The sequence below is a fragment of the Typopeltis vanoorti genome, chromosome 9 (genome assembly GCF_054136105.1).
Source record: "Typopeltis vanoorti isolate ZY-2024b chromosome 9, IOZ_Tvanoo_1.0, whole genome shotgun sequence".
Lineage (NCBI taxonomy): Eukaryota > Metazoa > Arthropoda > Arachnida > Uropygi > Thelyphonidae > Typopeltis > Typopeltis vanoorti.
The window spans coordinates 123,127,197-123,149,811 of NC_143557.1; the positions used below are offsets into that span (position 1 = coordinate 123,127,197).

A 22,615-nucleotide genomic window follows, 5' to 3' on the forward strand; every position below is an offset into this window, starting at 1 on the left:
ATTTTAATATGCGAGCACTAAGGAGGATAAAAATAATAATTTTGTGAAACTCGCCTAATCGAATTTGGGCATGTTTAACAGAACTGGCAACTTTAATTTACTTTTTGAAGAATGAAATTTATAAACCACAATCTCCACCACAAATCTATAAAGCAACAACCAACAAAGTTTTGTTTTGCAAAAAGGACCAAAAAAAAGATATCGGATAGATAAATTGATGGATTGATTATTAGTATCAATCTCTAGAAAGGAAATAAATGATCAGAATCGTTGAAAAGATTTCTGAATGAAATTTAACGGATAATGCACTCCCAAATAACAATGAGAATAATTAACAGTAAATGATCAAGAGAAGATAAAATCCCAAATGAGCTTATAAAATATAGGAAATAAATTTAACCAAACGATTCTTACATTAATATACAAAATATAACACTGGTAAAATATCTAGTGACTAGAAACATGCAATATATTCCTATTTATTTATTTTAAATGAGAATAAGAACAGTTGAATAAATCATTCCTCTGTGGTTTTTGTAAAAAAAAAAAAAAAGCTATTAAATACATGCCAAAAAAAAAAAAAACCGAACAGAATCAACCCTGTTCTTGAAATCATAAATGGTTTTAGATATTTAAAATATTCTGCAGTGATTCTATATTCGTTATTGAAATACTAACTGAGAAGAGAATGACTTGAAACGCACATGGTATTCATAGATTATTCATAGATTATTACTAGTTTGACATTATGCAAGTTCTCTGGTATATTGAAATAAACCACTTTCCTATTGGAGAATCCACTTAAAACGTAACACTTTAAAATAGACGACTAGTTGCGTTGTTTTTTCTCATTCTGAAGAAATATACAACAGGACTTTACGAAACTGGTCATTTATTTTATTAAAGTGTTTTTACTATTTTTTTTACGTGATTTTCTACTTATTAAATTTTTTAAAGAAAAAGATATGGATACAATAAACCGAGAATCTGAATTCTTAACGTTTACCTATAAATCTACTCTATAATATAAAATGATAACCCCTTTTTTGTAACGTTTTTGTGTCACGTTTTTTGTCAAGTTATTTGAAACGTTTTGAAACTCAGGGCTACCCTGAGTGTCGAGTCTTCAAAACTCGAGTCATCTGAATTCAAGGAGAACCGGCCTACCAGTCCGGAACTCGGGGGTTGGGCGCTGTAGACGCCAGGGGGCGGTACCCCCCTTTTGAGTTTTCAAAATTCGAGTCATCGGAATTCAAGGAGAACCGGCCTACCCATCCGGAACTCGGGGGGGGGGGGAGGAGCACCCCTAGTAAGCTTATAAACTTATATGAAATCAGTGAACATAAAAAGAAGCAAAGACACAACCAAAACGTTTGAGAACTTAGACAAAGATCTCCCTGACTCCAGTATTTATTTGGTGTATGGGTGTATGTATCAATAAAATTACCAGTGGAATTCAAATAGAAAAAGATTACATTTCTCTTTGAACGAGTGATATTTGGAGAAATTAAGGATAATGTAAAAATAGTTTTATTCAATCTAATTAATTAGAGCTATCAATTGCTCAAGAACGGGGAACCATCTATGGCATTCCAGTGGGGGGAATATCCGCGTAAAATAATGTAGGTAAACGAAATAAAACATTAAGGCCAGCAATCGTCATCAAAATAAGTATGTTTTTATCAAATCAACATTATACAAAATGTGAACAAAAACAATAACAGATAAGAAAAGAATCACCGATCAAAATCAAATAAAAACAGTTCAAGACTATAAAATACGAAATGAAGACATAAAAGACATTGAAAGACTAATCCCGACATCAGTAATGGATATTGAACAGAATAAATGGAAGGAACATCTAGAACGAATACCACATGAGAGTGCTCATTAATTACAGACTAAAGGGATAAAGAAATCGAGGCAGACGAATGAAACACTAGGCTGAGATGACCACTTGGCCTAAATTAGTGAAGATAGAAGTTGAAGAAAGCTAGAAGAATGCAATTTGGCGTCGCAAAGCTATTGAAAAGAATCAATCCATTAGTCTTTCGTATCCAAGTATTTTGAAACAAATTTCATAGCTGACTCTTGGCATTGGGTGCCAGGAGCCCGCTATGTTCTATTTAAAATAATATTTTACTGCAAAATTTAGAAGTTAAAGATGTAAAACCGTTTAACTCTTAACACAGTAAGACATGTTTGCACTGACTTCGTCCATAATAATATATGTAGGCTCTTGGAAGGAGAGTAACATATCTCAAAAAAAAAAAAAAAGTAATGTTTTCCCCAACTTTTCCCTAATAAAATCTATGAGCATATGAATCTTCATGAAGTAATAATCAGTATAAGTAAAATCCTTAGTTTTCTCTTATTTAAAAATAAATGTAGTGAAGAACACTGGCTTTATTGTTCAGTGACTAGAGTTCAGTTTCACTCATGACAACCCTGCCGACTAGAATTTCATTTGCTATATGATAACAAGCCATCCTTTTGGTATATCATATTCCTTGGACGGCTAAACAAAGTCAATAGCAGCGGTTTCTGAGCTATGGAATGCGTTACCCCCCCCCCCCATCCTGTCAGGAACATTTTCAATGGGCCTCCTTGTTATTAAAGAATTCATTAATAATTATTATAAAAAAACCAACCAACAAGTATTATTACATTTTCTATTAAGATAAGAAAAGATACTGAAGAAAAAAAAATTAAATGTCATTATCTCTAATAGTATAACCATAAAGCTAAACAGTTTACATCATGTCAAAATTCAAGAGGACTGTTCTCAAAAGATTATTCGCAAGATGGCAAATAAAATCTGAAGTAGTTATGGTGGATCGTTTTAATGTGCATCCAATTAGTTTCGTAAATACCTAACAGATGGCGATGGTTGCAGAGACAAAAGCGAAATGATCCATAAGCGATAGGGAATTTGACAATGATTATAAAAATGAATTTTCAATGAAAATTCGTGATAAATTTGAGAGGTAGGCATCCAAGAAAAGATTTGGGAAACTTTGCTCATCAGGTGAGAATAATTTTATTGTGTTACAACTACTCCCATGATTGTCACAAAACAAGCTTATGCATTTGAGACTGGAATCAGCAGAGTGAAGATTAAGCACTTTTCAAAATAGCTAAGGAAATCGCATGTGATGAAACACTGATCTGAAACGACTGAAGATTCTGGATTGCGCAGGCGGGTTTTATGAACAAGCAAAGAGTGCATAATTTGTGGACACACGATTATTTGGTAGGATGAGGTGATATTCAACTCAAATGGTCGAGTGATTGTGTGCTGTTCCAGAAAATCTCGATCACGTAGGGAATTTACAAGAAGTTGCAAAATGTGCAGTTATTAGTGTTGCTTGTCTTTGCATATTCGGAGTGTCCGCCGTGTAAGACACGAGGAACGACGTTAGCGGTAACTTTGATGAACATTTGTCAATCACTTCTTTGTCGCTCTTAATGATTAAAAGCAAATTGTTAATTTAAACATTTACAATATGCTACAAAAGTTTCTGTACACACTATGAATACAATTTTTGGAAGATTCGTAATACGTTATTTCTTTTCTGAAATGTGGATGTCTTTAGATGCCCTGTTAATCATTAGGCTTAGTTTTCAGCACAAAAGTTGCTTAAATCTGTTCTCTGTTCTTAATGTAGAGTTGAGTCATTTGCAGATCGTTACAATTGAAATAGCAAACGTAACATCTTCAGTGTTTAAATCTTTCAATAATATTGAAGAAATTAATTCAATATTTAATTCATAAAACAGTGCTATTCATAACTGTTGTATGAAAACTGAATCCAAAGTAATGTTTATGATTCTCAATTTATTTTGCTTTATTACCCTTAAGGTTGATAATTAAGATTGCGAATCGCGTACGTATATTTACTGGCAGCAAAGCCAGAAATTCAAAACGTAGTAAGCGTACACTGCTTCAAACATGGTACTGAACAGCTAAATGATGCGACTTACTTTTTTATTTGGAGATTAATTTCATTTTCCGTTTCACACTTACAGCCCATAATTTGGAAAACACTGGAAGATAGTGTGGTCTATGGATAGACCAATTAAATATAATAAACTACACTCATGTGTCAAAACATTATGACCACTTACCTACTATTGCATTACCCACTATTTTAGACGAGACAAGTGCTCATACCTGCCTTGACATTGCATCTACTAGACTACGGTAGATATCTTGAGTATTCTGGGAACAATCAGACAAAAACGTCCTGGAAGTCAACCTCCATCCAACGACGACAGTTCTGCGTTCCATGTAATTCCACAAATGCTAGATGGGATTCAATTCAGGAGAATGAGACGAAAAGGGAAGCACATGAAATCCTTGGATATGCTCTTCCAACCATGCTAGAAATGCAACCCTTTGCGACACTGAGCGTTGTCATGTTGCAAAAACCCAGATCCATCGGGACACGTCGCCATGTTGGGCAACCTGGTCTGAACCAATTCCCTGGTAAGAATTACCGGTCAAAGTGTGTTCAGGACACACTTTGACCACTAATTCTTTGTCTGTGTATGAGAAGACCAGTGATGTCCAGAAGAACAAATCTCCATACCAAGACACTGCCACCCACAGTCTGTTTCTGGCCAACCATGTAGTGTATATCGATCTTCAACTGTTGAGAAACCTTCAGGGTTTCTCACTTCTCAAGATAGGTTGTTAACTGCACACAAAAATTGAACTCCACGATACTAGTTGGTACTGGGAACAGAATATGGGAAATTTGTCTACAGCAATCATTGTCAGAGAATTTGGAATCTCGCATAGCCTTGTATCCAAGCTCTCGGCAGTATTTCAAACCAATTGAATATGTTCCAGATGTTTGCTAAGAGGTCGCCCTCGCTCTATCACGAAGCCTGAAGACCACCACGGCAGGTCAGCTCCACTCAAGCACAGGTATGAAGATATCTTGACAAACTGTGGAAAGATAGGCCTATACGCCCAACAGCCTGTAGTCGGCGTCTTTTTATCCATGGCTCATTGTAGAGCATGTTTTTAGTGGTGTTTTATCCAAAAAAAAAAAAAAAAAAAACTTGTACAAGACACCAATGCCCTAATGCACTCTTTACAGATGAGTCGTTTTAGTCTTTCCTACAATTCTAGACGACACTTGATCTGGCATGAAAGTGACCATCGCGAAAATGTTCTTGAAAGAGATAGATATGGCGATGCTGGGGTCATAGTGTGGGAAGGCATTATGCTTAATGGCCGCACTGAAGCTACAAATCCCGGTGAACGATACTGCAACGAAGTTACTCAATGTCATGTTCGATTGTTCCGTGACAGGGCAGGGCCGTACTTACTTTTCCCGAGGCGGGCGGGGCCCGAGGAGCTAGTATGCTCTGAAAACCCCTTCCTCATTGTTTGGGGGGGGGGCTTAAATTGGTCCCACTTTTTGGGGCCCCCATCTAGCGCCTGTGCGCAAGTACGGTCCTGGCTGTAGGCAAAGAATTTATTTTTATGGATGGCTGTAACATACATCGTACACAAGCGGTGTGTATACTTCTGATGATCGAGGATATTTAATCGAATCGAGTGGCCAGCACACTTCCCAGATTTCAACCCCACAGAACGTTTAGGACGCAATTGCGAGATACATTACTGCTCGAAATTCCCCTCCAGAAAACAAACAAGACCTTATCCTGGCTCTGAAGGAGGAGAAGACCAATTTGCCTCAGAACTCCTGAATCACCTGGTGCTAAAGCATTGTACGATGTTGTGAGACTGCAACGCAGTTCGGGATGGACATATTCCATACTGAAATTGTATCTTCGCATAGTTTTCTGTAAGCACTGTACATCAATTCTTTAACTACATCCTTAGGAAAGTTGTAACTTTTGCCAAAAACGTATTGGAATTTAATTTGTACGAAATTTATAAACATTTCGTACAAATTTTGGTATAAACTAATGTAGTAGAATTTAATTTATATCCACATTTGGCTGTAGTCATGAAAATTTCATATAGGCAAAAATGTAGTTCGTCCTTAGCTTTTGGATACTAACGTACATTCTGGGCATTACATGACCTACAATGTTTTTCTCTCGATGAGAGAATGACTCCCTGAAGCAGACAACAGGCCACATACAAACTTTATTCAAAATATAACGCATACAAACCGTTAGTAGTCAAAGACAAACTATGCAATCCAAGGAAGTCATTTTTTTTTTTAAATTATTCATTTGAACTCTGCAATATTTTAACATGTAATCAATATGACAAAAGCGACTATGCACCTGCACACCTGAGGAGGTAAAAAAAAACAAAACAGCAAGATATTTGCGGCAAGCAATAATGCATGTAAGGATTTGCTAAACTAAACTACTACGAACATATTTTATGATTGATATAGCATAAGCTTCAGTGACAGTTATATTAGTATCTACTGTACAGCGAAATTTATTTTGAGGGCATGAATTGCTAAATTCTGAGGAAAACAATTCTGAAGTAGCTCACCTTTTGTCAACAAAAATAGCGTCACTGAAATCCGAGTATTCTGCAGATAGTGAATAATAACTTCTGCTTTTCAGATAAACGCATCACTAGAAAAAACAAACATTTAACGAAACTAATTACCAGGCGATAGCGACTCCCGAGACAAGTTTAAATATTATGAACTTCAGTCTCCATTAAATTCTAACTGACAAACCCAAATCGATAACGCACGCTAGAAACCAGAGTTCGTTCATGGCGTCTACCCATAGTTCACTCTGCGCACGTCTGTTGCTAGCCATAGCGACGCAAATCTCGTCAAAGGAAATTGCATTCAATAATCTGCCACCAGACGCGCTGAACTGTTTGGTGTTTTATTTCCGTGATAAAGAGTAGAATTTAATGAATCAAGAATGCTATTGATCACGGTGTCAGACAGCTGTTTGTTCTTGTGTTTACAATTAACTAGTGAATGTTTGTACTGTTTATAGTAAAGACTTAAGCGACAGATAATACTTCGAGATATACGAAGTTGGGCCTATAAATAATTTAGTTAACTCATGTTAAGTCGACTTACATGCAATATTGCATCTCATGTTTCCTGTGATCTTCTGCAAGAATTATGAATAACTTGAATGCAGTCGGTCCTGATGGAATCCCATCCACTGTGCTCAAGAGATGTACTCTTGAACTAAACACCTGTTCTTTATCATTTATTCACTAAACTAGTCAGCTGGCATTCACCCCATCAGTTCATATACAACCAGTCCCTGCCCTCCCTCCCCCCAAATGAGATGAGTGTTTACTATCAAGCTATCGCTCTCAGTTTTCTAAAGTAATGGAGAAGGTTATCAACAGTTAGCTTCGTCAACACTTTGAAACCAACTATCTAATTAGTGACTACCAATATGGATTTCCACCCCAGATACATAGATCTCCCGACCTACGTCACTCACATTTGGACACATTCCATGGAAAGGTTAAGAGAAACCTGTGCTGTTGCTCTTGGCATCTCCAAGGCTTTTGATGGGGTCTAATATCGAGGTTTAGCAAGTTACCATCATTTCGACTGCCTTCATCCTTGTATAAATGGATCGCCAGTTTTCCCTCAGATTGATTCCTACGTGTAATGGTGGATGGTGTTCTCTCTTCACTTTCCTGTCAATGCCGGTGTCCCCCAGGGCTCTGTCATTTCACCCACCTTCTTCCTGATTTATATAAATTACTATATCTCATTGACTTCAAACCTGTTCATATTTTTGCTGATGATAGCACACTCCACTCGTCTTACTCAGAATAAACTCTTGGTTCAAAGTGTTCAAACATCTCATACTTCAAGATCTATAATAAGTGTCCTGAACACTGGCTTCACAGTATCCTTGACTGGGAGCAACCTAGTCAATGCTCTGAAACATAGTTTTGTTCTCCCGTATAAGACCCTTTCTCTGCTTATTTTTGATAATGCTGAGCTCAACAGTCAAGACCAAATATTCAAATCTTTCCTGGCACAATCATATCAGCTTTCAAAAAACTTGGCATCCTTTTCCAGTCAAAAGGGTATTTCTCTACCGAACAGTTATTTACTCGGTAAAAATCACAAATCCGACCAACATTAAAACACTGCTTCATGTATGGAGTGGTGCACTTAAGACCTTCCTAAAAGTTCTCGACAGTTCAGTCCATTTGTTAAATGACACGTCTCTTATACTCTTCGGCTACTGTCCCATAGATCAGTTTCTGCATTGCGACTCTTCTAGACATATTTCAATGGCCATTGTTCAGCAGAACTAGCAACTATTATGCTTCATAATTCTACCAGATTTATAGGAACTTTTACTATAGCTGCTGAACATCCTTTTATAGTCGAACTGCATACTTATTGAACCAATTACTCCCAGTTATCTTTCATTCCTCCCATCTCACTTCTGTACAACAGTTTCTCCCTCATGAAATATTTCCAAAGTACACCTAAACCTCTTTTTACGCGATAGATACGTTCCTAAAAATTACGCGAAAAAATAACTACTGACTCCATAGAAAAAGTGAAGATTGGTTCCAGACCTGAAATATAAGCAAAATAATGAAAAAAAAAAAAACATTAAATTCTTTGGATCATAAGATTTTTATTTACATTTCATGGAGAACACACATACATATGATGAATTTTAATAACTTTAAAAAAAAAAAACATATTCATTTCGGTTGTTTGCTAAGGATTCTATAAAAAAATTATGTTATTCGCTATCAGTTTCTGACAATAAACGCGAAAGCTTTCGTTTTCGTGAGACCGTAATATCACTAGTACTACTAGATGTGGTATTATCGTCATCGACTTCCTCCTTAAGTTATGGAATTCTTCTTGTCATGTCTTGAAAAAAAGTACCACTGGTTGTTTCAGTAGTTTTAGGCATAAACTCAGTTATTAATCGCTGTGTTGATGCTTTAGATAAGTGGCGACATAATTCTCTGTATATGAAGACATTAACAACTTACGATCACGTGAAAACTTCCCAGCACGTTTTTCATTTGGATCATGTGGGGAAAAATAATTGCCTAAATCACTGGCCAGTTTAAGATCTTCTTTAATAATATCAGCAGTAAAAGTAGGATTATCTTGATCATTATCATTAACTTCTTCGCTTTCAGGAGATTCAGAAACAATCTCCATTATTTCGTGTTCGCTAAATGGTTTATCAATTAACAATTCTTCGATATCTGCCGACGTAAGATCATTGAATCCTTTTTCGCCAATTTCACATGCCAAACTTATTACGGGAATTCTGCAGTATGATTGAAGGGAACAGGAGAATTCTCTTTAACACATGCGGGCCAAGTAGCTTTCCAGCATGCATTCATAGATTCTGGTCTCAATTCAGATAACGATAATCGAACCTGATCAATACAAAAAATTTTCAATCCATAATTGAAATTTTTTTCCACTCATCCATAACTGACAGTGTTTCATCATCATTTAGCTTTTCCAAAAGTACTGACATGTTCGTCTGACATAATATGTTTAAAAAGTCGCAATTATACCCTGACCTAGAGGTTGTAGCAATGATGTGGTATTGGCAGCAGAAAAAAAAAAAAATTGCACATTTGGGTGTTCTATGGCAGGATGACCGGGTGCATTTTCAAGAATCAAAAGCACTTTAAATTCGAGACCCCCTGTCATTCAAATAGCGTCTAACTTTTGGCACAAAATGTTTGTGGAACCATTCAGTGAAAATATCAATGGTCACCCAAGCTTTTTTGTTGGCCATCCAATGAACTGGCAATTTTTGAAAATTTACGCCTTTCATTGGCCGTGGTCTCAATGATCGATTTATGAGCAGTGGTTTTAATTTTAACATCCGCTCTCCTAAAGCGTTCGAACAAAATAGGAGTGTTATGCGATCCTTTGCTGCTTTGAACCCACCAACAGTTCTGTTTGGCATTTTTTTCCAGAAAAGGCCCGTTTCATCCATATTCCAAACTTGTTCACGAGTGTAACCTCCATCTCCAATTATTTTAGCGCAAGTTTTTGTGGAAATGCTTTAGCAGCTGTTTCATCAGCAGAAGCCGTTTCACCTTTAATTTTTATATTATGAAGAGCATGTCTTTTAATAAACTTAGCCAGCCAACCATTGCTTGCATGAAATTCATATTTTTTCCTCGATTGAGATGAAGTATCTGGCTGCAGTTTTTTAATCTGTTCATAAAATCTCAATGCTGATTGCTTGATGGAATTTCCATCAACTGGCATTCATTTTTATACATTACATTATCTACATTGTTGTACATTATCTTCTATCCACATCACTAAAGCTTTTTCGGCCTTTTCTAGAACAACAACTCTTGTGTATGATGATAATTTCGCACTCGATTTTGTACCAGAACATACCGCTTTTCTAATAGCCTCTTCATTTTTCTTTATAGATCTGACAGTTGATTCACGGACACCAAAATGCCTACCCACAGCCTTCGCACCTTCCTCAGTTTGAAGACGATCTAAAATTTGAATTTTTATATCCAAGGAAACGACTTTCCTTTCTTTTTTTTTGGTTATCGGCAACATCATGTGAGGGCTGGATTAAAATCTTCGGTTAATGAAATGAAAGTTTGAAAATTACATATAGCTTACAATTTATTATTTCTTGGCAAAATTATTAATTTTATAACCCGATTTTTATTTTGATTTCACTTAAAAAATGCAAATGCGAAAAGAAAAATACAGTAACTATGTTGTCTACTCAAGCACCAGATTCAAAGTGCTAAGAACTGCTTTTTTTATGCGCAGTCATTTATGTAATTCGGGGAATTCCCAATAAATGAAATTCGTAAGAATTTAGAATTTTCTTAATTGAAACGAGAATGCAATTCTACAAGATTCTCAGAATTTTCTCGACTAACTTTAGGTTGGTCGCGTAAAAGTGAATGAAAATCGCGTAAAAAAATTATTTTTGATATCCCAATTCGCGTAAAAAAAATTCGCACAAAAAGAGGTTTAGGTGTACTACAATCTATAACATTTCGAGAAGAATAACAACACATCACTGTATTACTGATTCCACCCTCACACGGCATCTGTTTGCTAAAGGCTGCCTTTCGTGTGCAGGATTTAAAAATACATCTTCAGTGCTTCCAAAACTATTTTCCTGTATAAGCATAAATCGATGTCTAACTGCTGAGAAACCTTCAGGGTTTTTCCCTCCTGCACAGAAAAACTGAACTCGTGATACTGATTGGGATTAGGTACAGAATATAGGAAATTTGTCTGCAGCATCATTGTATCACTTTCAGCTGGAGATTGCACTGATCTGACAATGACGAACGTGAAGATCGACTGGTCATAGAAGGGGAGCTTACTAATATTACATATAAAAACAATTCAGATGAATTTTATACATCGTTGTCTAATGCCAAAACATAAGGTTTGTTCTGCTATTGCGTACTGGAATTTTATATAGCATTTACCATTAAAATAATACTGTCAACCAAGTTTCTCGGTTACAACTCAGTACTTCTTCCATACGTTTTATGAGGAAGAAGATAAACCCGTCCCATGAATAACTGATGAAAATCTAAAACTATGTCCACAAAGATGTCTTGCGGTTGAAATACCCTTCCTTTATAACCTCTTGATCCGAAAGCGTTGAAATTCAGGAAACTTCAAGCAATGAAAGAAGAAACCATTATATTTCAATTTTGGGCTAAATTTATTGAGGCAATTAGTAAGATCGACTACTTATGATTATACTAAGATGCAACAGGGAACAGATTTTTGTGAAGTCACATTGTGCACTTTAACCAAACCTTTTATGAATGCACTTTATATTTCAACTTTTCGTGAATTGTACATTGGTATCATACCGTGGTGTATTAAGGGTTAGATAGTCTAAAAGCAACTCCGCCATTGCCGGTCCCAAGCCCAAGGAGGAGGGTTGTACTTGTGGCTAACACCACAATATGAAAAAAAAAAAAAAAAAAAAAAAAACATACTGCTACAGAAACCTCAACCATTGTTGGAAAACCGACACTTAAACCAAGAGAGAAAGAGGTGTTGGAGCAAGCTAGTGAAAGCCCCATTGGGGAAGCTGACAGGGGGAAAACTCCAAGAAAAAACCTCTTTAGCCTAAAACTTTTAACCAAAATTGGATATTGGAACATTAGGACTTTATATGAAAGTGGAAAAGCTAATTTACTAACCAGAGAAATGGACAGATACAAAATAGAAATACTAGGTCTAAACGAGACAAGATGGAACGGTTGTGGAGAAATCCAACTAACAACAAAGAAATACATTTTATATTCTGGAAACCAGAATGAAGATGACACACATAGCAAAGGTGTAGCGTTCATGCTAACAACAAATGCTAGAAGAGCACTAATTGAATGGAAACCAGTTTCTGAAAGAATCAAAGCTAGATTTAAAAACTAAATACAGAAATGTGACTATAATAAACATATATGGACCAACAAACAATGCAAAAACAGAAGAGAAAGAAGACTTCTATGACATGCTGCAAAAAGAAGTAGATGAAGTAAAAAAGTAAAGATATGCTTTTAATTATATGTGACATGAATGCAAAAGTAGGAGATAGTAACATGGGATATGAACGAATAATGGGAAAAGAATTTCATTAGTTTAGGAAACTAATGAAAATGGGGAAGTCCTAAAAGACTTTTGTACTTTCAGTGATATGATCATAGGAGGAACCTTATTTAAGCATAAAGACATCCATAAAGACTTGGATATCACCTGATAAGAAATCCAAAAAATCAAAATAGACCATATTTTAATAAACAGACCTTGGAGAACCTCTTTGATGGATGTAAGAGTTTGGAGAGGTGCAGATGCCTTTACAGACCACTTATTGATTGCAAAAATAAAAATTAAAATAAGAAAAATATTTAAGGAAAGAACCAAAGAATTAAATACAATATATCCAAAGTGTACAAGGATACAAAAAGACAAATATAAAGTAACATTAAGGAATAAATATGGAAGCCTTATAGAACAACATAAGGAAATAGACATCGAAGAGAACTAGGAAAAAATAAAGAATATATTTAATAGTACTGCCCAAGAGGTTCTGGGAACGCAGAGTAGGAATCACAAACAATGGATCTCTGAAGAAACCGTCAAATTATGTGAAGAAAGGAAAGCTTCATGGAATACACTTCTGCAAAGTACAGAAGAAAATGCTCAAATTTACTTACTGAAGAAGCAGCAAGTAAATTTGACCCAAAGAGGTTGTTTGAGATAACAAGAAAGTTAGCTGAGAAGAGTTTTAAAAATAAATGTAAAAAATAAACAAGGAAAGTTACAAATGAAATGGGCATCGAAAAAATATGGGTAGAACATTTCCAAGAAATTTTAAATGGAGAAATAGAAAACCTAGAACAAGAAATACCAGAAGAAGAAATACTTAAAATAAATACAGGAACTATAACCAAACTAGAAATAACTCAGGCAGTAAAGAAAAAAAAAAAATAAATAAAGCAGCTGGGAGTGACAATATACAGGCTGAACTACTTAAAGCAGATATAAACACTACTGTTGAAATGCTACACCCACTATTTAATCAAATATGGGAAAAGGAGGAATGGCCAGAAGACTGGAATACAGGACTCCTGGTGAAACTACCGAAAAAAGGGAGATAACACTTTGTACAAATTGGAGAGGGATTTCACTTCTAAATATTGTAAGTAAAGTATTTACTAGAATATTGCTAGAAAGAATGAAACAAGAAATTGAAACTAAACTAAGGAAAGAACAGGCTGGGTTCAGGCCAAACAGATCTTGTATTGACCGGATAAGAACATTAAGAATAACTGTTGAACAATCAAGAGTGGCAGAGTAGCCTATATTTGGGATTCAACGACTTTGAACCTGCATTTCATGGCATAGACAGAACGACTATATGGGAGTTAATGAAGCACTACGGGATTCCTCAGAAAATCATAAATATAACAAAGAAAAAACTCATGAAAAATACAAAATCCAAATAGGCAAACTATCAGAACCATTTGCAACAAACACAGGAGTAAAACAAGGATGTATACTCTCCCCGAGCATCTTTCTGATTGTTATTGATTGGGTGATGAGGAAAACATCTGAAGAAAGAATTGGCATTCAATGGGGATGGTCAAATAAAATCAGTGACCTGGATTTTGCAGACGATATATGCCTTTTGGCACAAAAACATCAACGCCTCCAAAAGAAAATAGATAATTTAAACCAGGAAGCAAATAAATGTGGATTGAAAATAAATCATAACAAGACTAAAGTAATGAAGATAAACTCCAAACAAGAATTAGTCTTTGAAATACTAGGGAAAACACTGGAACAGGTAGATAACTTTATCTACCTGGGATCAGTGATTAACACACAAAGAAGAACCAAACAGGACATGCAAAATAGAATCCAGAAAGCACAGATTGCACTAGTATGATGAAGAAAATTTGGGGATCCAAAGAAATAAAATTAAAAACCAAAATTAGGCTCTTCAACATTAATGTTAAACCAGTTTTACTATATAGAGCTGAGACATGATCACTAACAAAGAAACACATAAATAAAATACAGAACTACATAAATAAATGCTTGAGGAAGATACTAGGAATATACTGGCCAAATAAAATAACAAACATAGAACTTTGGGAGAGAACAGGTCAAAACCAGCATCAGAAATGAAATCACTAAAAGAAAATGGAACTGGATAGGTTACCCATCCTTACACAATCAGGAACCCAGATAAAGAAATAGCCGAAATTGCACTAGAATGGAATTCCCAAGGCAAGAGGAAAAGAGAACTAGAAAGAGAGGCAAGACGGCTGGGATGTTCCTGGAAAGAGATCAAAAAAGAAGCATTGAATAGTCAGGGGTGGAAGTCAATGGTTGAGGCCCTGTGCTCTGCAGGGAGCGAAGAGGATAGGTAAGTCTAAAAGCCCTGCTTTAGGTCTCCGATAAGCAGGAGTAATGGCCTTACCACTGACAATGATAAATTATCTTATCTTCTGCCTAATAAATCTACCAAATGCGAATCACATGCAGTCGCACATTAACCGTTTGAAAGTAACAGGAGGATAAGAAAATTTGAGAAATGAACGATGAAATGTAAAAGAGGACGAGTTTTCATTCGCGACTTAAAATGAAGTACAGATTTGGGAGAAATAATTTCTTATGGGAGAAGAAACGTATTCTTAAAATCTGAATGTACAATCGGTTCACTCAATACAGATTATATTAGATAAGCTTTAGAGGACATTTTCCATAGAATAGCTTCAACTTAACATATACTGTGGCCTAGTTGGCAAAGTCAAAGCACACCTCGCTAACTAGGCTGCTAAGTTTTCAAAACTGTTTATAAAAACAGAGTTAAGGACTGGAGCAACGCTGGATAATTTGATATTAATTTATATTTACACAACCATAATTTGAAATTCAAACTAGTTGACAATTTCTGAAATTTTTTCGGAATGTTTTAAGCGAAAAGTGCGGTTTCTAATTTGAAGATGGCATTTTACGAAACCGCCTGTTTCATTGTCAGGCATTATTGTAGCTATATCCTATCCCTGATATTACATTTCCCTACCCTCACCCCTCAATTTCCTTTGGTTGGAAAGGCCTGTGTCGAATCTCGTCCAGAACTCGAATCATAAGGCGAGTTACCCAATCTCACACGGAGGTGAAAGATTTTTCTTTCAGAAATTAATTTTTCATCTGGCTAAACACGCAATCGGCTAACATAACAAGACACTAGCTAGGAGGCCAGTGTCTTGTTATGGCATATCGTAATTCAAAACTACTCTCTAGTCCCAAATTCCCAAAATGCGGTCATTTACGGATTACTTAAATTCTTAAAAAAATATTAAATCTAGGCCAAGTATATCGGACTTACAAGTTGAGCTCCAAACAATGAAGTTGGGATTTTTCCTGTTGTATATAATATAACATAATATATAAAAACAGAAGTACAGTATTTACCTGGAACCAATTTGCGGTTTGTCCGAATCAATTTGTAATTTGATTCAGTGATCATCTTAATTTGTTAATATTTGCAGGGTTATTTCTAAAAATAACCTCGGGCGAGTAAAAAGCCAATCACCTCTACGATGCACTTCCTAGAATTCCAGTTCATGAGAATTCTCGATAGAGAAAAGGCTTATCATTACCGGGAATTGGGATTTTCCGTTGTTAGTGAAAACAACCTTGTAACTCATGAGTTATACAGAGAAGAGACATCACTTTTAATATGATTTATATGAAGTCAATTAAGTTATGACTTACGGATGAACCACTTCATTTGATTTAATTATATGAGGCTAAACTTATTATTTTTTTTATTTCGTATTTCAATTCTTCTATCAGAACAACCGCTTTTCATTATGAAAAACATTGACTACTGTATCAAGATGAATTCGAAGCTCGTTTTGTACAATATAAATTGATTTAATATTAAAACATTTCTGGGAGTAAAAAAAATTAAAAATAATCAAATTACTTAAAACTGCACTTGTAACTTAGTTGCAATACCAGATATGGATGGTTCTGAAAAAGGAAGTGTAGATTTTGTACAATGATACAATTTAATAGCAAATTCTTTCCAGCTCTGTGGTTTGAAGGTGCAGCTTTATTTCTGAAGTGTTTCCAATTATTAATACCCACACTTTAAAAATGTATCTCCGAACCTCTAAACGAACATTTCATACTCAAGTTCTACAAGTGGGCTTGAAGTTTTCTATGGTCTTGCTGATGGATTTATCGATTCAGTCATATTCATGAATCACTTCCCAAATCTCAAACGTTTTCTGTTGAGAAAATCTTTATATAAGAAAGCCATATATACTTATTTAGCATAGTAACTGCACATTATGCATTTGTTGTTTCGTTCCTTCCTATTTTTAAGCATTACATGAAGTAACCATCTCCAATGTATATAAAAGGAGAGGAAGAATAACTTTTGATGTTTCCAAAGAAATGCTCAAAAAATTTAAGCAAAGAAATTACGCTGCCCACAGGAAACGGATATGCTGATGAAATGCGTTGAAGAAAAAAAAAAAAAAAAAAAAAAAAAAAAAAACTCGAAATTCATTAGCGAAATTTGACAATGTCGCTACAAATTTCTTCTTAGAGAAACAAACACCTGAAAAAGTTTATTATTTGGAATTTCCACTGCTTCATAAAGCATTTATAGACAGTTCACGAACAGTTGTCTTTAAATATCTCCATAAAATGCTTTTATTCATTTCCTGATTTTTTTTAATTAATTCACACGCACAAAAAAAGACAAACCTGCCAGTGAACACTGAAATAACATTTTGGGTTCGTAGTCTGGCTCGATTTGACCATAATACTAAGCAGTTCCAAATACTTTATAAAATATAGTAAGGTTAATTGTGATGTGGGAACTTAAGTGAAGAAGTAATCCTTGAAATATTTCGTCGACAAAAGAGGTCTATAACATTTTAGTAGTAGACATGTCTCTAAAGAGAGATTGAGAATAATCCTTAAAAATTGGATATTTCTCATCATTAGACTATGAAGGCTCGAATATTCAGTAGATAAGACCTGGATTAGAATCCAGTTTGAAAAGTGAAGAATTCATAAAGGACTTCTACAGAAGTTAGACAGTATCAAACCGAGGCCGTTTTCTTTGGAAACGCCGGTTTTCATTTAATAAAAAACCAGTCGGAGAATACCCTTAACTGTGCAGACAGAATTAACCACACCAGTGGTGTAACTAAAGCTTTTGCCGCACGGGGCGGTCCCTGAGTTTGCCGCCCCTCTCAATACACACCAAAAATATTACAAAAAGTCAAAACCGATGTACAGGGAAATAAATTAAAACACTATTTATTTTTGAAATAAAAACTTTAATTTCATCATCATCATGCGTATCAAGGATTTAGGCCAAGACCTGTTCTGGCCTTAGAAGTCATCGTTGAATCGTTTAAAGAGGACGTCCTAGTTTTCTTTTTCCTAATGGCTTGTACTTTAAGGCTTGTTTTGGTAATCTTTCTGTTTTCATTCTTTGAACGTGTTCCATCCATTTATGTTTATATTTTTTAATTTTTTCTATTACTGGTTCTTGGTTTTATTCTTTCATTTAATCATTTATTTAATTCATTTAAATCTCTCTGGGGGACCTTGTAATCCCTAGAGAGCACGTCCCCTGGGTGGCAGATAGGGGGAGCCCACCATGTGTGTGTGTGTGTATGTATGGTCCGAATATACTAAAGGACTCGTGGACCAACAGGGCCATAAGGGGCAATCATCTTGATTGTAAGGGAAGCGGCACTCCCATGGACCCCTAGCTGAATCTATCCTCTCCTTCTTCTACTTTGAGGAAGATCCACTTACTTTAATCTTTCCTATAAGCCAACTCTTCTTATTTTATGACCCTTATGCTATTAGAGTACTCGAGGGCCATGGGGTCTTTTCATTTCTGGCCTTACAACTATGCCCTCTCTATAAACCTTACTATAATTCTTCTATAATCTACTCTTTTCCCCTTTAATATACCCTATTCCTCCTATGGGTTTAAATTCGGAAGAAGGCTAGTTCAGAAGCCTTAAGGTAGCAGCCCTACCACTGAACTATTCCATCGTCAGGCTAGTCCCCTGACATGGAGAACATAATTCTACTTGTAAGCTGAGAGAAAAAGATAATCGGATTGAATCTATGGGAAACGACCCTGGAATGGAAAAGGTAAAACAAAAATGGAAATGACAAAATATAATACACATAGCAAACTGGAATGTAAGAGGAACAGCATATAAAGAAATAGAATTAGACCAATTATTAAATTAAAGAAATTTTAAAACAGCAGTAATCACTGAAACAAAAAAGAAATTAAAATGAACTATGAGAACCGAAAATTTTAATGTGATATACAGTGGAGTCTACAGAGACCAAAGAGCACAAGCAGGGGTCATGATTTGGATTCATAACTCCCTTTCAAAACAGTTAAAACATTATAAATTATGGAATGAAAGAATAATAGAAGCTAGAATAAAAATAGAGGCTATTTAATAATAATTGGTTTATATGCCCAAGAAGAAGGAAGAGAACAAGATAATATTGATTTTTAAAATCAGCTACAAAACATATATAATAAAATAAATAAAAATGATTACGCAATTTTAGCAGGAGACTTAAATGCAAGAATTGGAAACACGAAAATTAATAATAAGATAGGAATACATGGAGAACATATTCTAAACAGGAATGGTAAAAAATTGATTGATTGATTTTGTAGTTTATAATAACCTAAAAATAATGAATTCCTTCTATAAACATAAAGACATACATAAATAGACTTGGGCAGCAAGAGGATGGAAATCAATATTAGATTATTTTATATTAAATGAAAAGACATCAAAACTTTCACTAGATGGTAGAGTTCACAGAGGATATGAAATAAGCAGTGACCACTTCCTTGTTAAAATAAAATTAAGATTACCACCTAAATGGCTACGAGTAACAAGAACAGAAAGAAAAATTGAAACATTTGTTTATAAAACTAGACTATTGAATGACACAAATGTACAATGGCTATATGAACAAAGAATTAACCAATATCTAGATAAAATAAAACAAAATGAAGAAATAGAATGGCTTAATATAAAAACGATACTAAATGCAGCAGCAAATGAAAGCTTAGGAAAGACCAAAAAAATTCAATAAAAAGAAAAAACTGAAGATCTGGGATGATACAATCAAAGAAATAATCAAAAAGAAAAAAGAAGCCTATCATAAATGGTTAAGCAATAAAAGATTAGAAGATATAATAGAATATAAAAGAATAAGAACCATAGCTAAAGGAGAAGTCAGAAAAAGACAGAGAATCATGGAATAAATTTGTTTCTAATTTAGAACATGATTTATATAAAAGAAGACCCAATGTATATAAGATTTTGAAACACTTAAATGCAGATACCAAAGAAAACAAACACTGAATTGAAATTAGAAGAATTTCTAAATTACTACACAGAATTGTGGACAGATAAATATTTTAAAAAAAGACAACTGGCAAACAATTAACGAAAATGAAAAGGAAATAACTAAAGAAGAATTAGAAATCAGCCTGAAAGAAACAAGAAACGGAAAATCACTTGGAGAAGATAAGCTAGGTGTTCAGAACTATGTAAATACGCAGGAACAAGATTGAAAGAAAGACTCATTATTTTTAAATAAAATTATTCAACTGGTATCCCCCCAATAGAATGGAAAAAAGCAATTGTGATTCCTATCTTTAAAAAAAGGTAATAGAGATGACCCTAAAATAGAGGTATCAGTATACTAAATTCCTGTTTAGAATTAATAGCAGAATCTTAAATAGCAAACTAATGAAATATTCCGAAAACTTTATTTTAGAAGTACAGAATGGATTTGAAAAAGACGATCATGTATAGACCCGGCCTTTTGCCTAAAATTAATAATAGAGAAAAGAAGAGAATACAATTTAGAAACACATATTGCATTTATTGACTTTGAAAAAGCTGCCCACTCAGTCTCCAAAAGTTAGACAGGGCTAAATGGCCTCGCCTACTCCCCGTATACGGGAATCAAAAGGCGTTAGCTGATTTTTTTTTTTTTTAAAGCATTTGATAAAGTTAAAAGAAACATTATTTAACATATTAAAAGAAAGACAAATAGCAAATAATATCCTAAAAGCTATCACAAGTATATATGAAAATAATCAAATACAAATAAGATTAAATCACGAGCTATCATATACGAGAGAGACAAGCCAAGGGGTTCGACAGGGATGTCCCCTCTCAACAACTCTTTAATATCTACTTAAATGAAATAATAATAAAATGGAATAAAAATTTACATCAAGGAATTAAACTTTCTCCTACAGTAAACTTAAACACTCTACTCTTTGCCGACGACCAAATAATAATTACAAATTCTGAAGATAACTTACAGAAAGCTATTTTAGATCTAAATGAGATATCCAAAGATTATGGTATGATAATATCAACAGAAAAATCAAAAACTATGGCCTTGAAAGGACAAGATCCAGCAAGAACTAAAATAGTAATAGATAACAAGATCTTAGAACAGCTGAATTCATTTAACTACCTAGGATGTATGATCACATATGAAAATGAAAAAGATATAAAAAGTAAAAATTGCAAAATATTTAAAAATGACAGGTGTAATTAACTCTATATTTAAACCAAACCTAGTACAAAAACAAACCAGACTAAAAGTATACAATACATTAGCCATACCAGTCTTAATGTATGGAGGCAAAATCTGGACAATAAAATAAAAAGACAAACAGAGATTAACAACAGCAGAAACGAAGTTTATGAGAAAAACTGCAAAGTATATCCTATTTGATCACAAAAGAAATAAAGACATTATGAAAGAATAAAACTTTAATTTCAACATTCTAAAATGCTGTTTTCTTGCTTTTCTGTTAGCAAAATCGTCGATGACACTGGCGAAGTCTATTTCATAAGTAATGTAGGTAATTCTTAATGAATTTTATTTAGAAAAACTCCTCTCACAACTAGCAGCAATTTGAGGAAAAGTCGCAGTAGTATTACAATATTTTAGAATTAACTGCAAAAATTCAGAAGGTTCAAAGTGCCACCTGGGGCGGACTAACTCCCCCCCCCCCCGGGTAAGCTTCTGAACCACCCTATTAGGGAATTAAGTTTCCATAAAGCCAAGTTACCTGTAGCAGGTCATTGAACTTAACACACGAGGAGGAGACAATCTTCAGACATCCCGATTTAATGGTCGTAGTTATTCAGTATCTTATTTCTAAACGAGAAAATGATCAACCCCACTAAATGAGTCCGCGTTGAACTTTTTGGTGACAAATCAATCTCTCGTAGCTACACGGTTTCAGTATCACTCGCTTAATAGGGCATTCAAATTATGGCACGCGCTCAGATAGAGCTCGCTTGTCAATTTGTATCAAATAATATTAAAGTAGTAAAACAATATTTGCATTTGGAAAGAGACCAATGTTTTTTTATTTATTTACTTAAGCACTCTTATTCGGAATATTTTGGACAATTATTACAGCAGTAAAAAAGAAGATTTATTCTAATTGATTCAGTCCTCCAATCGATTTGTCTAGTTATCGCTTCAGACACATTTCGACTTGTTTCATATCTCTGAATTATAGAAGTTATGCAAGTTTAATTCGTATTTTCAAAAAAAAGGAAGCATTTTATTCGCTACACCCTAAAGCTTGTTTGTCTCCAAAAATATGCATATACATGAAATTCTATGAGAATACTTACTTCTTTGTAACGATTCCCAACAAAATGAAATTTTATGTGCTCTTCCGCAGTCGGCGGGGGACTATTATGAAACAGAACATTAAGCCTAATTAGTTGGGGCGATGGGAAGCCTGAAGAGTTCCGCTTGGATTATTTATTGTCTGCTGATTTATTATCAACGATACCGATTCTCTGAATACACTTATTTCAGTGTTGCGAAATTATCCGGAACAGCTATTTGCTAGTTTTTTTTTTCTTCAATTCGTTCCAAAATTAGCTAATTTGATTTAATTAGGTTATTCCCTTAATGGAAGGATCTGTGGTTTTTAATCCCATACTTAAAAAAAAAAAAAAAAAAAGTTTGTATGGATATCGTGTGTGCACGCATGTCCGCACACACGCCAAATA

At 34.6% G+C, this 22,615-nt stretch overlaps 1 pseudogene across 2 annotated transcripts in view; it reads right to left on the minus strand.

The window, feature by feature from the left end:
- Positions 1-22,615, minus strand: part of LOC150103494 (ubiquitin-conjugating enzyme E2Q-like protein 1 pseudogene) — a 51,334-nt pseudogene that overhangs the window by 23,127 nt on the left and 5,592 nt on the right. Inside the window, exon 1 of one of the 2 annotated variants that reach the window (XR_016548785.1) lies at positions 6,494-6,608. The exons of the other annotated variant lie outside the window; for it this stretch is intronic. The product of XR_016548785.1 is annotated as a ubiquitin-conjugating enzyme E2Q-like protein 1 pseudogene, transcript variant X2 (transcript). Of the gene's footprint in view, positions 1-6,493; positions 6,609-22,615 lie in introns of those variants that run through there. 2 annotated transcript variants of the gene reach the window in all.